Source organism: Podarcis vaucheri (assembly GCF_965113315.1).
Source record: "Podarcis vaucheri genome assembly, chromosome: 4".
NCBI classification, from domain to species: Eukaryota; Metazoa; Chordata; class Lepidosauria; order Squamata; family Lacertidae; genus Podarcis; species Podarcis vaucheri.
In genome coordinates, this window is record NC_138762.1 from 46,129,270 (window position 1) to 46,148,392 (window position 19,123).

Genomic DNA, 19,123 nt, shown 5'->3' on the forward strand with positions numbered 1-19,123 from the left:
ACATTTTTAGAAACCTTTGCAGCAGCAGAAACTAAAGGCTGACAACTCTCTATTCTTGGGGGCCCGAGAGTTGGGGCCCTAAGGAGTTTCCCTGAGACCTACATTGATTTGCCCAATGATATCCTTTCCCACACTTTGGGCATTTTTTGGAAGGCCTGGTCGTGGTATTTGCAGTATTATCCTTACGTGCAGTTCCCCTTGGGGCTGTGCACTGTCTGGCAAAATGACCCGGACGCAGGCAGTTAAAACAATTTCCTGTTGGTTTCGCTGAAGCCTGGATTGCAGAAGCAAGCAATGACATTGTATGTGAATGCGTTCCAATTTCTGCACACGCCTGTATCATGTCTGCAAGACTAAATTTTGAGCGAGTTACAACAGACTGCAGTAGTTTTTTAGAATCAGAATTAGAATTCTCATAAGCCATTTTTTTCAGCAACTCATCCTGAGCTGTCACATTGTCAATTTCTCTAGTAATCGATTCTTTTAATCTATCTATAAATTGATGGTAAGGTTCTGTATTATGTTGTTTAACATTTACAAAGGAACTCTGGGGCTGTCCTGAAACAGGAATTTTACGGAATGCACGCTGCACGCAAGTTGCAGTGCGCTGAAAGTGTGAAGGTGACAACACGGCTTGGGCAGCCAAGGTATCAAAAGGTGGAGCACCAAAAAGCTGGCTTGCTGTATGCATTGGATCAGCCAGAGCTATGGCAGCATGTTTAAATTCATTTTCAAAAACTAAAAATTGCGCTGCAGTTAGCATCATCCTCATTAGATCTTTCCAGTCACCCGGAATCATTGTATAAGAGGTGGATATGCCCTCTATGATACCCGTAACATAAGAAGATTTAAGACCTGAATCACTAATGGCTTTCCTTAGGTCCTTCATTACAGCATAAGGCAATTTCTCATGATATACCTGTAGCTGATTACCTCCAGGAGCATTTTGATAAGTGAGAGGAAAAATTAATGGCATTTCACCAGCCCATGCAGCTGTTTCTTCCAATGAAAAAAGCCCATCTTGCTTAGCTTGTAAAAGCCCAGCACGGACGGCTCCATATTGTTTTGGCAAAGCAGCATGTTCAGAAGACAAAGAGGAAGGGACAAAGGCATGCTGATTAGCTTGTTTAGGCAAAGAAGGGGGGTGAGGGGGGATGGGGGGGAATTTGTAAACTGAGACGGTTCAGGAGCAATGGAAGGAGAGGAAAAAGGAGGGGGGTTTTGGCTGGGTGATGAAGGAGATAAAGGAGGCAAAATCAGAGGGTATGGTGGGGGAGGTGTTTCTGCAGTTGCCAGCAATGGAGAAATTGAAAGAGGCTTGTTCTAATTTCGCAATGGCCGTTGCGCATTTTTGCCATGTGAGTAGACAGCTGATTGGAGCGCGTGGCTCGGAAAATAAAATTTTGCCGATCTTCTCCCATGTGCTAATTTGCAATGAGCCTTCTGCTTGATAAAAAGGACATTGATGATTTATTTCCTGTATTAGCTGTTCAATCTCTTTTAGAGAAATTTGAACTTTGTCTATTGTCTGTCTTACTAACGAAAGAAGTTCTTTCGCATGAGCCATTTGCACCTTACTTAAATCCCCTCCCATACTAACGAATTAAGCGCTTTAGACTTTTTCCCAGTCGGATTAGTATGAGGAATGCTTTTGGCTTTAAAGGGATCTCTATGGGGATCTGATTACTTACCTTTCTTCAGAATCACGTCAAGGGGTCACCAGATGTTCATTTGTAGGTTTGTAGAGATGAATAAAGACAGACAACAAGATATTTTCTTTCAGAGAGCTTGCGTGTGTGCCAGATGAAGGTGAGAGAGAGAGAGAGAGATCTTTTTTTTCTCCGGCCCACAGCATCTCCTTTTATTCAGAGTTACAAAAGCATGGCCACGAATGTGCTAGTGGCTGATTGGCTTAACACAAGACAAAGAAACTGAAATCTTATTGGCTCATTTGTATGTAAGGCGGGCTTACATCGTTCCATAGATCTTTGGCACATGAAAGCCAGAATGTTAGAGCTGTATTTAGACAGGCATATAAGCTCTTAATCCACCTATGACTAAGATTGATAATGTTATAACGAAGGTGTTTACTAATGTTTAGATTGTTATATAAACTCACACAATTAATTATACATTGAGGATTAACACATCATTGTGATTTACACATCATTGTGAACTAAAGGTGAACTAGAAGAGAAAAAAGTGTGGTATGCAAAGAATGATATACAAAAGGATCTGTGCCAGGCACAGACTTGTAGCTCTGTGTATGCAAGAGAGAGGAAGCGTGATTGATTATAAACAGGTCTTATAGTCTGTTTTAGAAGCAAAGGAGCTAGAAAGAATTCCCAAAATGCAGGGGGGAAAATAACCCGTGTTTTACTACACTGGGACATAGAAATAACATGTCTACAGAAGTCTCCTAGTCTAGCTCCTCAATTTATAGACTCTAAACCCCTCCTCCAATTTTGCAACACCCAAAATTCCCCAGCGACCCAATTAACCCTTTTTTCATCTTGGGTTCCCAAATTTGCCTAGTCATGATGGTGGCCTGCTCCCCAACCGCAACACGTGCTCTCTGCTAGTGAGAACACGCTATCTCCAGATGACCAAGTCTATTTGTATGGTAGGTTCATTTGAATGGCTGTGGTGACAATCATATACAAGTGTGTGTTTTTTTCATTAGGGAAAGTATATAAAGTTTCAAGCTGGCTCTTATTAACCATTGGCAATGAATTATATCATCACTGACTGAGGGAGGAAATGTTACCCTTCTTTTGAAAAATACCCGGGCTTCCAGTCAGGTGTAAACAATCATATTTTTTTACATACAAAAGTCATTGGACTTTATCCAATGCTAGTCCTACTCAAAGTAGACCCACTAAAATTAATGAAGCTAAGTTAGTCGTGTTACTTCATTTTGATGGGTCTGCTCTGAGTTGGACTGGGATTGAATCATAGAATCATAGAATCATAGAGTTGGAAGAGACCACAAGGGCCATCGAGTCCAACCCCCTGCCAAGCAGGAAACACCATCAGAGCACTCCTGACATATGGTTGTCAAGCCTCTGCTTAAAGACCTCCAAAGTAGGAGACTCCACCACACTCCTTGGAAGCAAATTCCACTGTCAAACAGCTCTTACTGTCAGGAAGTTCTTCCTAATGTTTAGGTGGAATCTTCTTTCTTGTAGTTTGGATCCATTGCTCCGTGTCCGCTTCTCTGGAGCAGCAGAAAACAACCTTTCTCCCTCCTCTATGTGACATCCTTTTATATATTTGAACATGGCTATCATATCACCCCTTAACCTCCTCTTCTCCAGGCTAAACATGCCCAGCTCCCTTAGCCGTTCCTCATAAGGCATCGTTTCCAGGCCTTTGACCATTTTGGTTGCCCTCCTCTGGACACCTTCCAGTTTGTCAGTGTCCTTCTTGAATTGTGGTGCCCAGAACTGGACACAGTACTCCAGGTGTACTCCAGGTGTGTGATTGGATACAGTGCATCAAATCTTTCTTTTGGGTATGCGTCTTTCCTTTGGAATAATAAGACAATTCTGCAATAGAAAGGCAGCCTAAAGTGGTTCAACTCAGAAAGCTATGATAGGTTTGTCAACAAATGCATGATCCCCTCTCAACCATATAAACAGGATATGTTTGTAACGAAGCTAGATTTTATCCAAACACTGACATGGGAATTGCAAAATGCAACCTTTTAGAAAGAAATGGTGAACAAAAAGCTTAATTCAAAGAGCTGAGAGGGCTTTAACTGCCTGTGGAATTCATTCTTTCTTTAGAACATCAAGTTTAAAGGTTTGTTCACACTTACCTCTTAATTCCATTGTTTTCAAAGTAAAATCAACTGCACTATTCAGAGATAAGGGGAAAGTTCTTTTCCCATGGCAAGACCATGATATCTTAATTTCATTCCCTCACCTTGTCCCCAAAGCTCAGTTCTTGAATAAAATGTCATTCAACAATTGATTGAAACAGGCCTCATTTTCCCTGTTAGTTGTTTCCTGCCTGCTACATCTCCTTCTCTTCTTACACATTCCCCTTCATTTTTAAATCTAAGTCAGGGCTTCCCTCAATGTTGTGGATGCTGATGACTGTCAGTATATATAACTCATTCTTCTATCACATAAGGTATGTGGCATGTGATGGAAACCAATTAGGATCAATGTCAACAAACAGTTTTCCTACGACTGACATGGAAAAACCATGACAGAATAATAACGTACATTAGACAGCAATCTCTGAAGAGAAACACATCTCCAGGCAGCCATTTTTGTATGCTATAGTGTCTTAATATGGTGGCTGGCCTTCTCTCAACTGAGCACACATTAAAGCTTCCAGGAGACACGTCTGTCTGTCTATCTAATTACACCTGATATTGAGAGCAGCTCAGCTTAACATGTGTTGTGATCTGAATGTGAAAGAGTGACAGGAAAACAAAACAAAACTGAAATGGGCTCATGTCTTGTGTGAAATCTGTACAGTAAAGGTTCGCTTTTCACTTACACTGCCTGGGTATTTTACAGCTTTGCCAGTGCTTATAATGTTCAGATCCTCCAAGTATCCCTATTTTCCAGGGACAATCTCAAATTCACAGTTCTGATTTGATCCTGGAATGTCCTGCTTTTCCTTAGGACGTCCCTATTTTCATCAGAGAAAAGTTGGAGGGCATGGAGATATGCAACCCCTGAGCCAAGGAGATAAGGAACTATACAACCTTTAGAAGACATCTGAAGACATCTGTATAGGGAAGGTATTTATTGTTTAATGTTTTATTATGTTTTTCTGTATGTTGGAATCCACCCAGAGTAGCTGGGGCAACCCAGTCAGATGAATGGAGCATAATAATAATAATAATAATAATAATAATAATAATAATAATAATGGAAATCCCTATTTTGATCAGAGAAATGTTGGAGGGTATGAATGTTCAGAGACACCTTCAACAAATAAATATATAACATTCCAATCTTTGGATTTCATTCAAGATGCTCCTCACAATGTTCTTCATGCTAGTATCACTGTGGACAATTCGTATTTTGTAAAGATCATCTAAACTTGGAATTCTAAAGAACAGCTTTAGCTGTGTCAAAGGCCATATTGTAGGTTATCCTAGCATCACTTTTGACATCTTTTTTTACACAAACCATTGTGTAAACTCTTCTCAGTTTTAAAACTGCCTGTGCCAGGAAATACTGCTGTTCCAGAACATACAGAACTAGCTGCATGGTTCTTTGAATCACAAGCCATATGCTTTTGCCCTTAAGTCCATTCAGGGAAAATAAATTCTACAGTATCTAACCTGATGTCATTTTAGTTGTATTGGTGCTCTCTGAATCACATATTTCCAGTCTTCCTAATTTCATTTTATAGCAACAATGTGTGCCATCCTCGTCTTTCTTTCTTTCTTTCTTTCTTTCTTTCTTTCTTTCTTTCTTTCTTCTCTATCTCCTCTCCCCCTTTCCTTAATTTGTTCTAAAATCCATTCTTATCCATCTCTTCTACTCATGACTATGACTGTACTAATTTAAAACTAAACCGTTTAGGGCAATTTCTGTTGTTTACTTTCTTTCTACTCTAAATTAATTCTGTTTCTAAATCTGCAGCTGTCCAGAAAGAGAAGCTCCTGGATGATACATGTAAAAATGCTGCTTAGATTCCTCAAAAAGATAATTTTGATGACAACCTGATTAAGCCAGTATAAATCACTTTGTCTACTGAACGCTGCCAGCTTAAGCTATACTAGTGCATACCTTTCCCCGCTGCTTTGCCATTATTTTCAATTAACTTAGAGAATGGACTTTTATCTCTTGGTGCATGCCTGCCTGTTTGCAGCATCTCAACCCCAATTGCCTTCTCTGTGCCAATTATTCTTTCCCATTAGCTATTAGCATTATCATAATTACTGAAAAACCCACCTGTTCTGTGAAGGTGAATCACTGCAGCTATAAATACCTCATCCCACTCTTTGCTCATATGGCACTTTCTCCTCAGTATGCTATTGCTTCTGGCCTTTGGACTGCAATTTCTTTATATAATTGTTGTTCAGCACCATCTTGCTCTTAGGTTAATGTCATGATACACCTATGAACACAGCATGCATTTTCAAAAACATATACTTGATTGAAACGTTCTTGCCCTAACTTTTAGGCAGCTAGGAAGGTGTGCCACTTTCCAGTAAAAGACTCTTGATCAAGCCAGCCCCCCTCCCCCCGCCAAGTATTAATTCTTTCCTGTCTGGAACATGATTATGGTGATGGTGGTGATTATTTCTTACCTTCCTCTCAGCCAAAAGTGCCAGGGTGGGCTACAAGAAAGGATGGGGAAGAAATTTGATTCAAATTGCGCATAAAAGTGAACCTACACTTTCTGAAAGAGTATGCAAAAAAGTCACCTTTTGAAATTCACCCTTGTCCTATTTTGCACTACCATGCTCCAGCCAAGTAATGTGTACATAATGCATATGCTAGGGTAAAGTGTGCACATAAGTGCATATACTAGTGAAAATACCATACAATAAGTAATGCATTATATTAGGGGAAATTGCTTCGCAAAAATGTGTGTATTTGACAAAATTGTGTACAAACATACGTATATTAGGAGAAATTTGCACACACAAAATCTGCTGAATTTTCATGCATATTTTTTTAAAAAAAATGCAAACTGATGTGGAAATGTGGAGCTTGAAAAAACAAGAAAGGGAGAGAAATAAAAATTGGCAGAATTTAGCATCTTGAGTTACAATGATGGGGGGGATCAATATTCAACATCAATATTCAGAAAAAAATTAACAATCAGAACTACAGGAGAGTTCATTAAAATAAAGGTGTCACACTTACAGGCCAGCGTAAAGTGCTTTGTCTTTGGTATATAATGGAAACTATACAATGAAAGTGTCAGATATACCTCTGTGGGAGGCTGAAGGGGTTGTTGCAGATGAAACACCAGAGACTGCATGTGAATCATCTCACATTCCCTCAAACGCAATGCTTTACAAGGGATTCATTTCACACTTTTAGCTGCCAATCATGAAGGGTACAGTAAGCAAGCAAAGAGAAATGAAGCGTAGGAAGCAGGCCCAGGGCTGCTCATCTGATCAGCATTAATAAGATGCTTGAAGCCACTTGGCATACAAACATACCAGCATTCTTTATTTTAACCAAAGGTTGCCCATTGATCTCAGAAAGTTGCATCCATGATTTCCCCAATGTTCTTTTAAAAAAAGCAGCTGTGTGGACCAGCAGCAGCTGAGGAAATAGCAGCCATAAGGTCTGGCATATGGACAGACTACTTGGTTGCAAGAGTAATACAGACCTCACTGTTCAGCAGAGGTCCTGTTGAAGCCCCAAGTGAATTGAAGACGCTAATCAAGCTTTGTTGGGTTTTTGGATTTGTTTGACATGAGTAAGGGAACATTAAGAAGACTATCATGCAGAATACAATTAGAGGAGAGCCTACGGGTTGTTACTGAAGGCACCTGAATGTCAATCTCAGCCCAACATTTTGAGGACCCTAAACTAGACTCTGTTCTTTAAAACATGCAATTGATTGAGACAGTTAGCGTTGTGCTGTATGGAATTTATTCTTTTATACATTTTTGCACATATATTTGTTAAAGTATGGAACTGGAAGACAAATCTTTATGATGCACTGTATGAACTTGTGTAATTATATCCCGAGCTAGAAAGAACTTTCAAAATGATAGGGTTGCTTAAAGCATGATTATAGCACACCCTATAAGTGTTAGCAAGGTGTAGAAAAATGCAATTGTGACCATGCTTTGGTAATAAAAATTCTAGCAGTGTGCTATTGCCTAAAAGAGATTTTTCATTACCTGCAATATTGACCCCTTTGATATTGATGAAAATATAGCTGCTGTCTACCGTACAAGCAGTACTTCATCCTTAGTAATAAATAACAAGAACATTCAAGTATAAAATATAGTAATGTACATGCAGATCAGCTTAAAGAACTAGATACACTTGGAAAGCTATTGGTAGTCACAGATTTTAATAAACGTTGAGTTAAGGTGATATTAGTGGAAAATTTATAGTTACTTTCCACCATATTCATCCGTCCACATCAGATGTAAGAAGACCAAGAAGTAAATCACCTGAGTTAAATAAGATTATTGCTAAAATATAATGGGCAGGCACTAAGGTCAGCCAACTGTATAACCAAGAAGCAAAGCTTACAAACTAGTCCTAGCTGAAAAAATGTAACAGAAATGGTGATTTATAGTGCAAATAATTTCGAGGGGGGAAATAGCATGAAATCTCATTTTAGGCTACATATCTCAGAGTAGAATAGTACTGGAGAGCTATGCTCAAGCAAGAAACATAAAGTACCTACAAAGCTCTCAAAGATGTCTTCTGCAAAGAATGAAAACAACAATTACACCCAGCACTCAATGTTTAGATGTCTGTAAACCATTTGCTAAGGTAGTGCACATTGGTGATAAGAGTAGACATTTTGTTGTACTGAATACCAGCTCTATCAAGTAAGAGAATGAATTGTCCTGTAAGATTACATACCATGTAGAATTGCTTTAATATAATGTAACATTCCAGTTAAAAGCAATGCTATCAGGTCCCCTGGAATAAATACCTCTGAGAATAGTGTATATAGTTGAGTAGAACACACAGTGGATTTCAGCTGAGGAATAACTTGCTCACATCCCAATGCCAGCGCAAATTGCAGATCACTTATAATTTGTATGGCTCAAAGACCACATTGGGACGATGAAAGAGTGATAGCCTACGTCAGCTGCAACAAAGAGCTAGGGACCGAATATAGCAGTAGATGGACACTTCCTTTCTTGGACAAACTGCATAAAACCTTCCATCCTTGATGCAGGCAAATTCCTATCCTGAAGACATATTTTTCGTAATGTTTGGCAGTGCCACAGTCTGCTGCCTTCCAAACCAATGGGTAAGGGAGGAATTAGGACAGTGTGGGACACATTCTTGCACATCTGCTGTAATAATGTGAACATAGGGGGATTTGAAAGATGAGTAGGTGGCCTCGTAGCCACTGATTACCCCTTTCAATTGCTCCCCAGGGCTAGTCCTGAAAGTGCTTTAATTTCACCAGATTTGGATCTATATTTGTAAGACCTTTTAAAAGAGATATTATAGAGCCGTTTGAACAATTTTCTGTGGAAATCTGGCTCATGCCTGGCATAATATTTGAACCCTATATGGGTGGCGTCTTTCCCACAGAATCAGCATTGATGTATTGATCTGGTGTGAGAAACTCACACAATCAAACCAGCCTTTTGACTGGATCACTAAATGGATCACTCAGCTATGCCAGAAATGCTCGCAGTGGAGCAGGGGGAGATAAAATATCTCACTGAAGGTAGGTGATGTGTAAAGGGTCCTGGTGTCATACCCAGATGACCCAGAGTAGTCAGATCCAGTGGATATGATAGATGCAAACGCCATAATAACTCTTCAGTTCAGCTGCCTCTAATCTATATCTGAAGTAGTGATGAGAACAGAACCTGATTTCTCTGAAGAGCATGGGCACAAGGTGAAATAGCACCAAAGATTTCAACATTGTCATTATTTCAAGCAAAATGGCTCAAAGTGACTGGAGTGATTATAGAAATATCTCTTAACTGTCAGCTACAGGCAAACTATTGGCAGGCACTCTTCACTGCTGAATGCTAAACTTAAGAGTCACTCTGCATCTATTGACACTGGAGCTTTAATTATGACACAGAGCTATTGGCATCTTCTCTGCCACTTGACAACTACAGAAAATGTCCAGGCAAGAAAATCAAAAACAAAATAGACACAGCTTCATAGTCTTCATCAGCCTGACAGAACCATTTAGAATCATAGATGTGAAAGAGTCTTCGGGTTTCTCTAATCCATCTGAGGCAGGATTGCTGCATCTAAACTTGGAATGAGACAGAATGACTTTCGTAGCTTTGCATTTATCTTCCCAATGGCCCCAAAACATAACCTTATTCTGACACTTGTTGTAAACATTTAAACATTGTTCTCTTGTACTATTCAGTTTTGTATTGCACTGTTCTCTTGTATTGCTTACATTGCACTATTGGGAGACATCTGTACCTATTAATACTTGCTACTGCAAATGACTGTCTTGGGTCCTGTCAAAATAGGGAGGGACCTTGTCACATAATCCTATGGGATATGCCCAGAGAAGGAGCATAATGTTCTCCCTGGTTATTGACTCCACTGTAGACGCACATGTACTTACTAGAACAGGGGTGGATCTACACACAGGCGGGGAAACCACTATACAGTGGTACCTCAGGTTAAGTACTTAATGCATTCCGGAGGTCCGTACTTAACCTTAAACTGTTCTTAACCTGAAGCACCACTTTAGCTAATGGGGCCTCCTGCTGCGCCTCTGGAGCACAATTTCTGTTCTCACCCTGAAGCAAAGTTCTTAACCTGAAGCACTATTTCTGGGTTAGTGGAGTCTGTAACCTGAAGCGTATGTAACCTGAACCGTATGTAACCCGAGGTACAACTATAAATAAGTCAAAAGTTAAATCATTATAACAAAAGGGGGGAGCTATGGAAAATCACTTAGAATTTTTATTTTGCACCAGCGGCATCTGGTGTTGCATGCTTATAACGCATTCAAAACACAGTTTTTTTGACTCATGTAGCTGAGTCCCAGGAGTCACCATCCTTTTTAGGCCTATGGGTGGAGAGGGAGAACTCAGTGGATTCAGGGTCATCAAGTTACTCCTCCAGCCCAGAGCCATGTTGATGACTCCTGATCTAGGGCAGGTTTGCTACTCTTCAATAACCAGTCTCGCTTTCTTGGCACTCCTCACTCCTCTTTCATTGCCACACTCATTTGACTTCTCTCTCATTTTATATTTGCACCTGTACTACTTTCACCCCCAAAAAAGAGACAAGACACATAAGCTTGCTGCTTTAATGAGCAAGAATGTTATTTCAATATAACTAATAGACAATGGGCTTACTTAATAGCTTACTTAATAAGTACAGAACTCCTTATCTCCAGAGCAAGCGCCATATCAGACTGACATAAAGGAGATTTCCTTCTCCTGTGTCAATCCTTTTTGGGCAAGCTGCCTTGAGGCAATGGCTAGTATTTCAGCTATTCATAGTCTCTGGTGGCAGTAGCAGTGAGGTTTCCCACAGGCTTCACTGCTTTTCGTGGGTTAGCCTGGCAAACCCTAAGTACATGTCCTGTCCCTTTATCTTCAGTTACAATACTTGGGACTTTTTAGTTGTGTAGGGGTGGGGGAATAAGGGTGCATATGATAGAGAACTATGCATGGTGTGAAGGAGGGGGATAGAGATAAGTCCCCCCCCCTTTCTCATAATAAAAGAATTCGGGCCCATGCAATGAATCAGAAAGTTGGATTATTCAGGACAGGGTAAAGGAGGTACTTTTATACAGAGTGCATTGTTAAACTGTGAAATTCACTTCCACAAACTGTAGTGATGAAAACTAATCCTTAAAAGAGTATTCAGCAAATTCCCCACTCCTGGTTTACATAGGAGATTGATAGATGTATCTCCCCCTAACCTAGCTATATAGATTTCTCTTGTTTTGAGGATTTTTAACAACAAATATATGCCTATATCTATAGATACAGACAGGTAAGTAGACAGAGATAAAGACTTTGAACCACACCCTTTCAAATCATCTTTTGCCTGTCCTATTGGGCAGAGTGTTGTACCTGAGCAGCCATGGTGTCCATCCTAACCCCGTGATCTCATAACAATAGAATCCTGCTAATTTGAATCTACTTAACTGCTTCTTCATGCACTACACAGAGCAATCAATGTCTGGCAACTAAGACTGCTTATATACCGTACATGCAGGAGTTTCTTTTGTGTCATATGGCATGATGTAAAAGGGTTAATTGATCAATTTCTGTAATGCCATACCATCTGATATGCAATAATAAGGGCTTAGTGTGAACTAGGTCATAAGTAGCATAAGTCTGATGGTTTTGGTCTATCATCCACAGGACACAGAAATGAACATATCACAAAAGCACCATATAATTTAGAATAATCAGCAGTCTCTGCCCAGTAGACGTCCTAGAATTTCTGCAATTTTTCCCTGGAGGAAAGCATCAGGGGAGGGGGAGGAACAGTATAAATTTTAGAAAAGCTGTTCATGGTGTCAGGACTATTTTACAAACTTGCATTCTGGGAAATTGTGTATTAGCCCTTTCATGAATGTGCATAGCTTACCTAACAGCTAGAAACATTGACAGCTCAACATCTCTTTCATCATTCACAGCTCAGGGAAATAGAGTTGAAATTAAGTGCTGTTAAGTATTATGCTATGAGAGTTTGAGGTTTGGTGGATCCAGATATTGGTACACCAGTCACTTTCCTCATATACAGTGAATTGCAGTCCAAAAAAGTGCCTAAGAAGTGATTAGGTGATTTGTGAACTGGGCTCTTGACATATTCAAAATTACTAAGGTGAATTACTTCTTGAATTGGGAGATAATTATATCACCAGTCTACTCTGCAGAAACAATGTAGACCTCAAACAGGAACAATTGCAATGGAGTATTGCATTTTTCTCTGTGCCCCATACTCTAATTAGCACATTCTAATTTAAAGCTTAACAAGAAAGCCACACAAAGTATATAGTTTATAGCTTTATATTGTTAAGCTGGGTGGTTCACAGTGAGACAGAACCCCGTATTTTATTTGATTCAGTTTGTTGCTTCCTTCCCCCCGCATCAGATAATTAAATAATCCAAACAAGATGAAATGAGTTGCTTAATTTCTTTAGGAATTAGAAGTCATTTAGGTTTGAGAAATTGCTTTTCAAAGCATCTGGATGTTTCTCTGTAAAAGACCAGATGAGCTGGTTTGTCCTCTAATTTCTTTCATCTTCAAAACTTTAAATCAAATCAATATTTTATTGCATTATTTCTCAATGCGAGAAGCATCCCCCCCTTTCAAAAGACTGCATCTAAGCCTACAATCCAAACCCTTTCTGGTTGAGGGGTGGGCAATGTAGAGGGCCCACCACCACAGATGTAGCCCTACTTCTCACACCAGCTGGGCAACAGCTTGGGGATAGGCAATTTACTGTGACAGCCTGGAGCTGACACATGATTGGACTCAGATTGGGCCTGATGTTGTCACTTGAGAGCAGTGATCTGCTGTGGATCTGGTGGATTCTGCGGTAGCCCTCCCCACTCTCAAAACTGGCTCCGCCAGTCCACATGTTTAGAGGCTGAGTGTGCTGGGTGTAGGGACTCCTACCCAGTCCAACCCTCCCAGCCTGGTGTAAAGGAGATTTGGATTGCAGCCTTCAATGTTTCATATTCTCTTTTCAATTTGTATTCCTTGGGCTACAATTAGCTGGATATATTAGCAAGGTGTGGTGGTGCTGTGGGTTAAACCACAGAGCCTAAGACTTGCCGATCAGAAGGTCGGCGGTTCGAATCCCCACGACAGGGTTAGCTCCCATTGTTCGGTCCCTGTTCCTGCCAACCTAGCAGTTCGAAAGCATGTTAAAGTGCAAGTAGATAAATAGGTACCCCTCCAGCGGGAAGGTAAACGGCGTTTCCGTGCACTGCTCTGGTTCGCCAGAAACAGCTTAATCATGCTGGCCACATGACCCAGAAGCTGTACGCTGGCCCCCTCGGCCAATAAAGTGAGATGAGCGCCACAACCCCAGAGTCGGCCACGACTGGACGTAATGGTCAGGGGTCCCTTTACCTTTTCTTAGCAAGATAGGACTATGGTTTCTGAACTTCACTTGTGTCAGGAAACTGACATTGGAGCGAGAGGCGAAGGGGAGGCTCCCAGATGATGCTGGCGAAGGACCCAGCAGCAGGGGGAGAAACAGCTCAGTAGAGGGGGAAGCCAATCAGCGCAACACCAGGGATAAAGGGAGGCAGACGGGGGGAGTGGAGAGAGGGCTCCAGGACTCTTCACTGGACATCAGTGAGGAGAGCCCAGGTCCTCCGCTACCCACGCCTTCCCTGAGCAGAAGACTCCCGCGCAGTGAGAGGAGGAGGAGACTAGGTGTCAAACAACTTTTATGTTGGAAGAGGTTCAAGAAACGCCCACTGACGGATTCTGCCAGTGACTGAGGCAGCCACTATGAGAAGGGGCTGTGCAGTCAGAAAGGTTTAACAAGGCAAATTAACCGAGAAAGCACCAGTTTACGCACGAGTAACTCATACCTATTACAACTTGCTTCAAGAAAAGGAGGAGAGGGAGCCTGTGGCCATTCCGATGTTGTTGGACTCCAACTCCCAAAGGCCCAGTGGCCAGATGTTGTAAGACTTGTAGCTCAGCATCAAGGTTGATAGAGGTTGCCCACAACTGCAATAAACCACAGTTTAAACTAGCTGCTTTTTCTGATCTTGAAATGTTTGCTTCCAGTCTCCTGTTTGGATGCATGCTGGACAAAGAGGGGGAAGCGATGGGCACTTGCGCCAGAGTCTTCAGCAGGCTATGGTCTCACATTCTTACAGACTCAATCACCACACTTTTCAAAAGCATCTGGATTATCACACTGAATTGTCTAACAAGCATCACACACTCGACTGTAGTGGAGCATAGCAATGGGAAAACACATTGTTGTACTTACACTTGGGCTGTAAATATAATGGGGAAGGGACATGCTAGAAAATGCAAGCCAGATAACTAGTGTACTGACAGACCACATAGAAGGTTGGCACTGCGATCCCATTCAATAGCAGGAATGATAATTATAATAGTAATAATGCATATTCTTTATCTAGTTGCAGTCCTTATAACAACCCCGTGTGGTGAGTCAGTATTATTGTACCCTATACTGCAGATGGGGGTACTTAGGTAGAGAGATACTTTCTAACACTCCCTGGAAAGTTCATAGCTGCGACAGCAATTTAAGTTGGGACTTTCTGGTTAGTAGAATCGTGACAATGATCTCATCTGAAATGGGTGAAAACTGAATGAACTAATGCTGGCAGTTTCAGAGAAAATGGCTTGTGTAGAAGCAATCTACATGTCAAATTGTATATTGATTTGTTTTTATTTGTTGCAAATAGTTGAGATGTTCGGTCCAGAGTCATGATAAAGGAAATGATAATTTTAGTGTGCCAGGGGAGTGGGGGCAGGTAACATGCCATTTCTGTCTTTTCTCCCCTCTCTTGGGAAAAAGCAAATTCATTAGAACTGAATGCAGTAAAGATGCTGTCCAATGACTCTTTGATGAGACAGGTCTAAAATCATCAAAGGCTGCCCTCTTATTTTTATCAAAAAAGTACAAGCCAGGCCTATAGAGACCACTGAGTAGGGTAGACGATAAGAGTAATTAGCCTCTATGATAGATAAATCTTCCTCCTCTGATGATCAAAGACTGCTGAAATTGCTAAATCATATGCAATGCTTCAGTGATATGAGTAAAATAAAGTAGAATTATAATCTCCACAATCGCATTACTTAGGATGTTAACTCTATTTTAAATACATTTGAATTTTATTTTGGTTGCTTCTTCTTTCTTTTTGAAGATATTAGGCCTCCAGTGATATAATTATTAATATTTTCCAAATGATATTCTTCAGGTAGGTTAATAATTAATTGACAAATGACTGGGGAAGGAGGCTGCAAAAGGGAGGAGATGAGTCTTCTAGTTTCTTTGTTTCTTCACTCAGAGATACCTATATAATTTTTCAGCTATTATGGTCATATGGCTATGGGTTATTGTCAATACTGGAGTACATCCTGGAGGGGTGAAGAATGGTGCGGCCCAGTAATGATGTCACTGCTTCTCTATCAGGTACATTTCAGAGTGACCAACAATAGTGGGGGTTCTTGTTCTCAGGTCTACCTTAGCTCTGTCGGCTATCTGGTGCCAATTAGTTTTCAAATTAGCTTGCAATGCAATATGGTGGGGGGAGGGGATCTGTTTTCAGACCAAGGGCCAGGGCTAGTGACATCATTAGGCCAACTAGACAGCCATCTAGAGTGCAGTGAAGACCTCAGAGAGGCACAGTACTGACCTTTGAGGTGCACAGCATTATACGATTACTCTTTGCTTTATCTTAAAAACTGCTGAGAATATTGAACTTTTATTTTATATGCTAGACAACGGGCTACACCAATAAAATTCATACAAAAGAAAAATGGGTAATGGAAAATGAATGGTATTAGTAAAGAAGGAAAAATACCAAAGTCGCAGCCCAGGAGCTTTTCCACTGAAGCTCTCATTTGCACTAATATTAGGTTTGATTAAAATAACCATATCTACTCAGGTATTGTCTCACTAGACTGACCAGCATGAAATGATTTGAAATGATAATAGAAGCATAATTTTAATTACTTATTACAATGTTGCTTTTCCCCAAAAAGCAATTCAAAGTGACTTACAAAAACAAAGGTTAAAATAGATATAGACCAAGAATAAAACAACTTAAAATACTCACAATAATGTGCAGCAAATCCAACCCAACTAGTATCATTATCAGCTTAAAATTTCCCATTCCTGATATAATTTGAAAATATCCAACCTAGGAGCGACTTCACGTCACTTTCAGCTACCTTATAATAATAGCAACGCATTATTATTTTAACAACAACTTTGGAGGGCGGTAGAAATACAATATGCTCTATAAGGGAATAATCCGTGTTGCCAAGGAAACTAAGTGGAGTACACGATTAATATATAAGCACTTTAAAGACTGGCATGGCAGATGGAGAAATAAAGTTGAAGATTTCCCCCCCATTGTTATGCACCATATAAAAAACATAATTGTTAATTGTTGACCTATTAAATGCTACAAGTGTGTGACACATTTCCTGCCAATTATCAAGTCACTTCTTATAATGTATATCCAATATTACAATTATAATACTTTTGTTTAAGGGTAAGGACAGTTGAGATTTCTGTTATAGGGTGTGGTACCTGGCCTCAAAACTGTTCACATCTGCTATACTAAACATAGGGGCCAGATTGAACAAATAAATCCTGTTAGTGGAAAACCATACAATAATTTCTGCTAGTGCAACAACACTTTCCTCTTGTCCTTCCCCCATGCACCTCTGTGCCCCCACAATTGGTTTGGAATAGGTCAGAAGAATCTCCAGAACAGCATGCCAAAAAAAATAAAGGAGGGATTTTCCATCTGCCAAGCAGTAATGGAACGATTACCATAGTACTACACCAAATACCTTCCATAGGAATTCAACTTAGTCATGTTCATTAATTTAATAGGCTTGCTCTTAGTGCAAAGTAGTTAAATGACATGCATACGATCCATTATCCCCATTCATGCCTTCAGAGGCTGCCTGAATTCAAGTGGAAAGAATAGATTACCCTTGGAGATGGAGGTTAAGAAAGGATGTTAACATTCTAGATCCTAGTTAGTCACTCCACAGAGGTTAAGCTCTAACATCATTATGGACCAAAGAAAAGAGTTGTCACTTTCAGAGGGGAAACTCACTGCATTCCAGTTGTGAAGAAGACTATGTAAACCCATGCCACCTTTCTCTAGCTGCCAATAGTAACTGAGTTTTTCCTCAGAGAAAGCGATATTCATAACATTTCCTGCAGCTCCTAGAGTATTTTGCCTTCCTCAGATCCCATAGCCAGTCTTGATGTAAGATTCAACTACAAGTCCACTTGGCTTCTGTTTATGGATTTGGAGAGATCAGCCTCTCATTGCTTGTTTATGGAGGAAGCCTGATGTCTTGGGCTGGCCCTGCTGGTGTGCAAAGAATATCATGAAAAAGACATCTTTGAATTCTTAACAGGATCAGGAGGCTGGCTGTCTCTCAGATAAGTAGGGCCTAGCCATCCAAGACTTTTAAACAATATAAGCAGTATCTTCATTTGTTCTCAGAACAAAATAGGGAACTAGCACAGTGTAACTTTATGTTCTACTGACAACATGTGCAAACCTGAATGGACAATTCACTGCTGATTGCCTGGTCACTACTGTGAAACTCAGTATTCAGCCAAATCCAGTTGAATGTATTCATTGTCCTCTTCCCACTGTACACTCAAAACTGGCCTCCGTCATCCACTAAGACCATCAAGGTAGATATATTGTCTTGATAAAACATGTCCAGCCCTTTCAAATGGACATGGCCAATCATTTTACAGTTCGCCAATAACACAGCAATAAGCACAGCTTTACTAATAGGGCAGTGAAGTTAGGCAAAGCTACTGCCTTTCCAGGATCTGTGGATCACTTGGTGATGCTACTTTCAGTGATCAATTTTAGCACTTACCTCTTCCACATCTCTAGTATTGAATATAATAGTTAGACAGCAATCTTTATCTTCTAACTCTCATTTACTTCTACAGTCTCTGTAATATCATTTCGTTTTCTTTTAAATTTATCTAAAAATATTACCAGCAAAGAATCCTGAGATCATCAGATTAAAATTAAAAAAAGATTTCTTTGGGGTAATTATACATGCAAGAGGTATATGAATAGATGCATGCCCTTTCCACACACTTGTATTATGTGCAAAAGAATTTCCCCCCAAGATATTTCAGGTTATTACCTTAATCCTTAGCTGGTAGACTGGGATTGCTGAGTCCTAGATAAGAGGGTTTTTAAAAAACATTCCTCCCTCCCTTCTCTCTCTCATATGAGAAAAAATTCTCATAAATTTTAACCTTGCTGCTGCTTCTACATTGCACATCTGGCTCTCAGGTACAACTGCTTCTTGAAACTGATATACTCTTTGAACTTTGGTGGGTCATGACCCCAGGTGAGGTAACCAGGGGGAAGAAGATGTAGAACACTCCTGTTTGTCACACATTTACTCCACTTATCTTATCTTGCTAATTGGCACAGTTGCTTGTCAGTCACACTTATACTGCTCACCTTGTACTAAAAATATAAGTCAATGTGTCAGATGTTACCACTTTACATATGATGTGTGTCATGTTTTTCTTGCTTTTCTTGCTACCTTTTAAATTGTTTGAGTTTAAATCCATCTAAAGCATGAAGTGGTAACCAAAATCACCTTTAGCAAACACTATCAGTTCAATTCAAGCACTATACTGCACACAATTGATTTCCCTGATAAAACACACACTTGTGTAGCAAAAAGGAAAACCTGTATACATTGTCACATATAAAAGTCATGCTGATGACCTTTGCACTCCCTTC

General features: G+C 40.2%; 1 long non-coding RNA gene across 1 annotated transcript in view; it reads right to left on the reverse strand.

Annotated features, from left to right (window-relative positions):
- The window catches only part of LOC309531400, a 34,075-nt gene extending 17,548 nt beyond the window's left edge, over positions 1-16,527 (reverse strand). Inside the window, exons 1-2 of the long non-coding RNA XR_014219296.1 lie at positions 16,424-16,527; positions 6,284-6,313 (exon numbers count right to left, since the gene is read on the reverse strand). This is a non-coding gene — a long non-coding RNA (uncharacterized lncRNA). The remainder of the gene's footprint in view (positions 1-6,283; positions 6,314-16,423) is intronic.
- Positions 16,528-19,123: the final 2,596 nt, after the last annotated feature.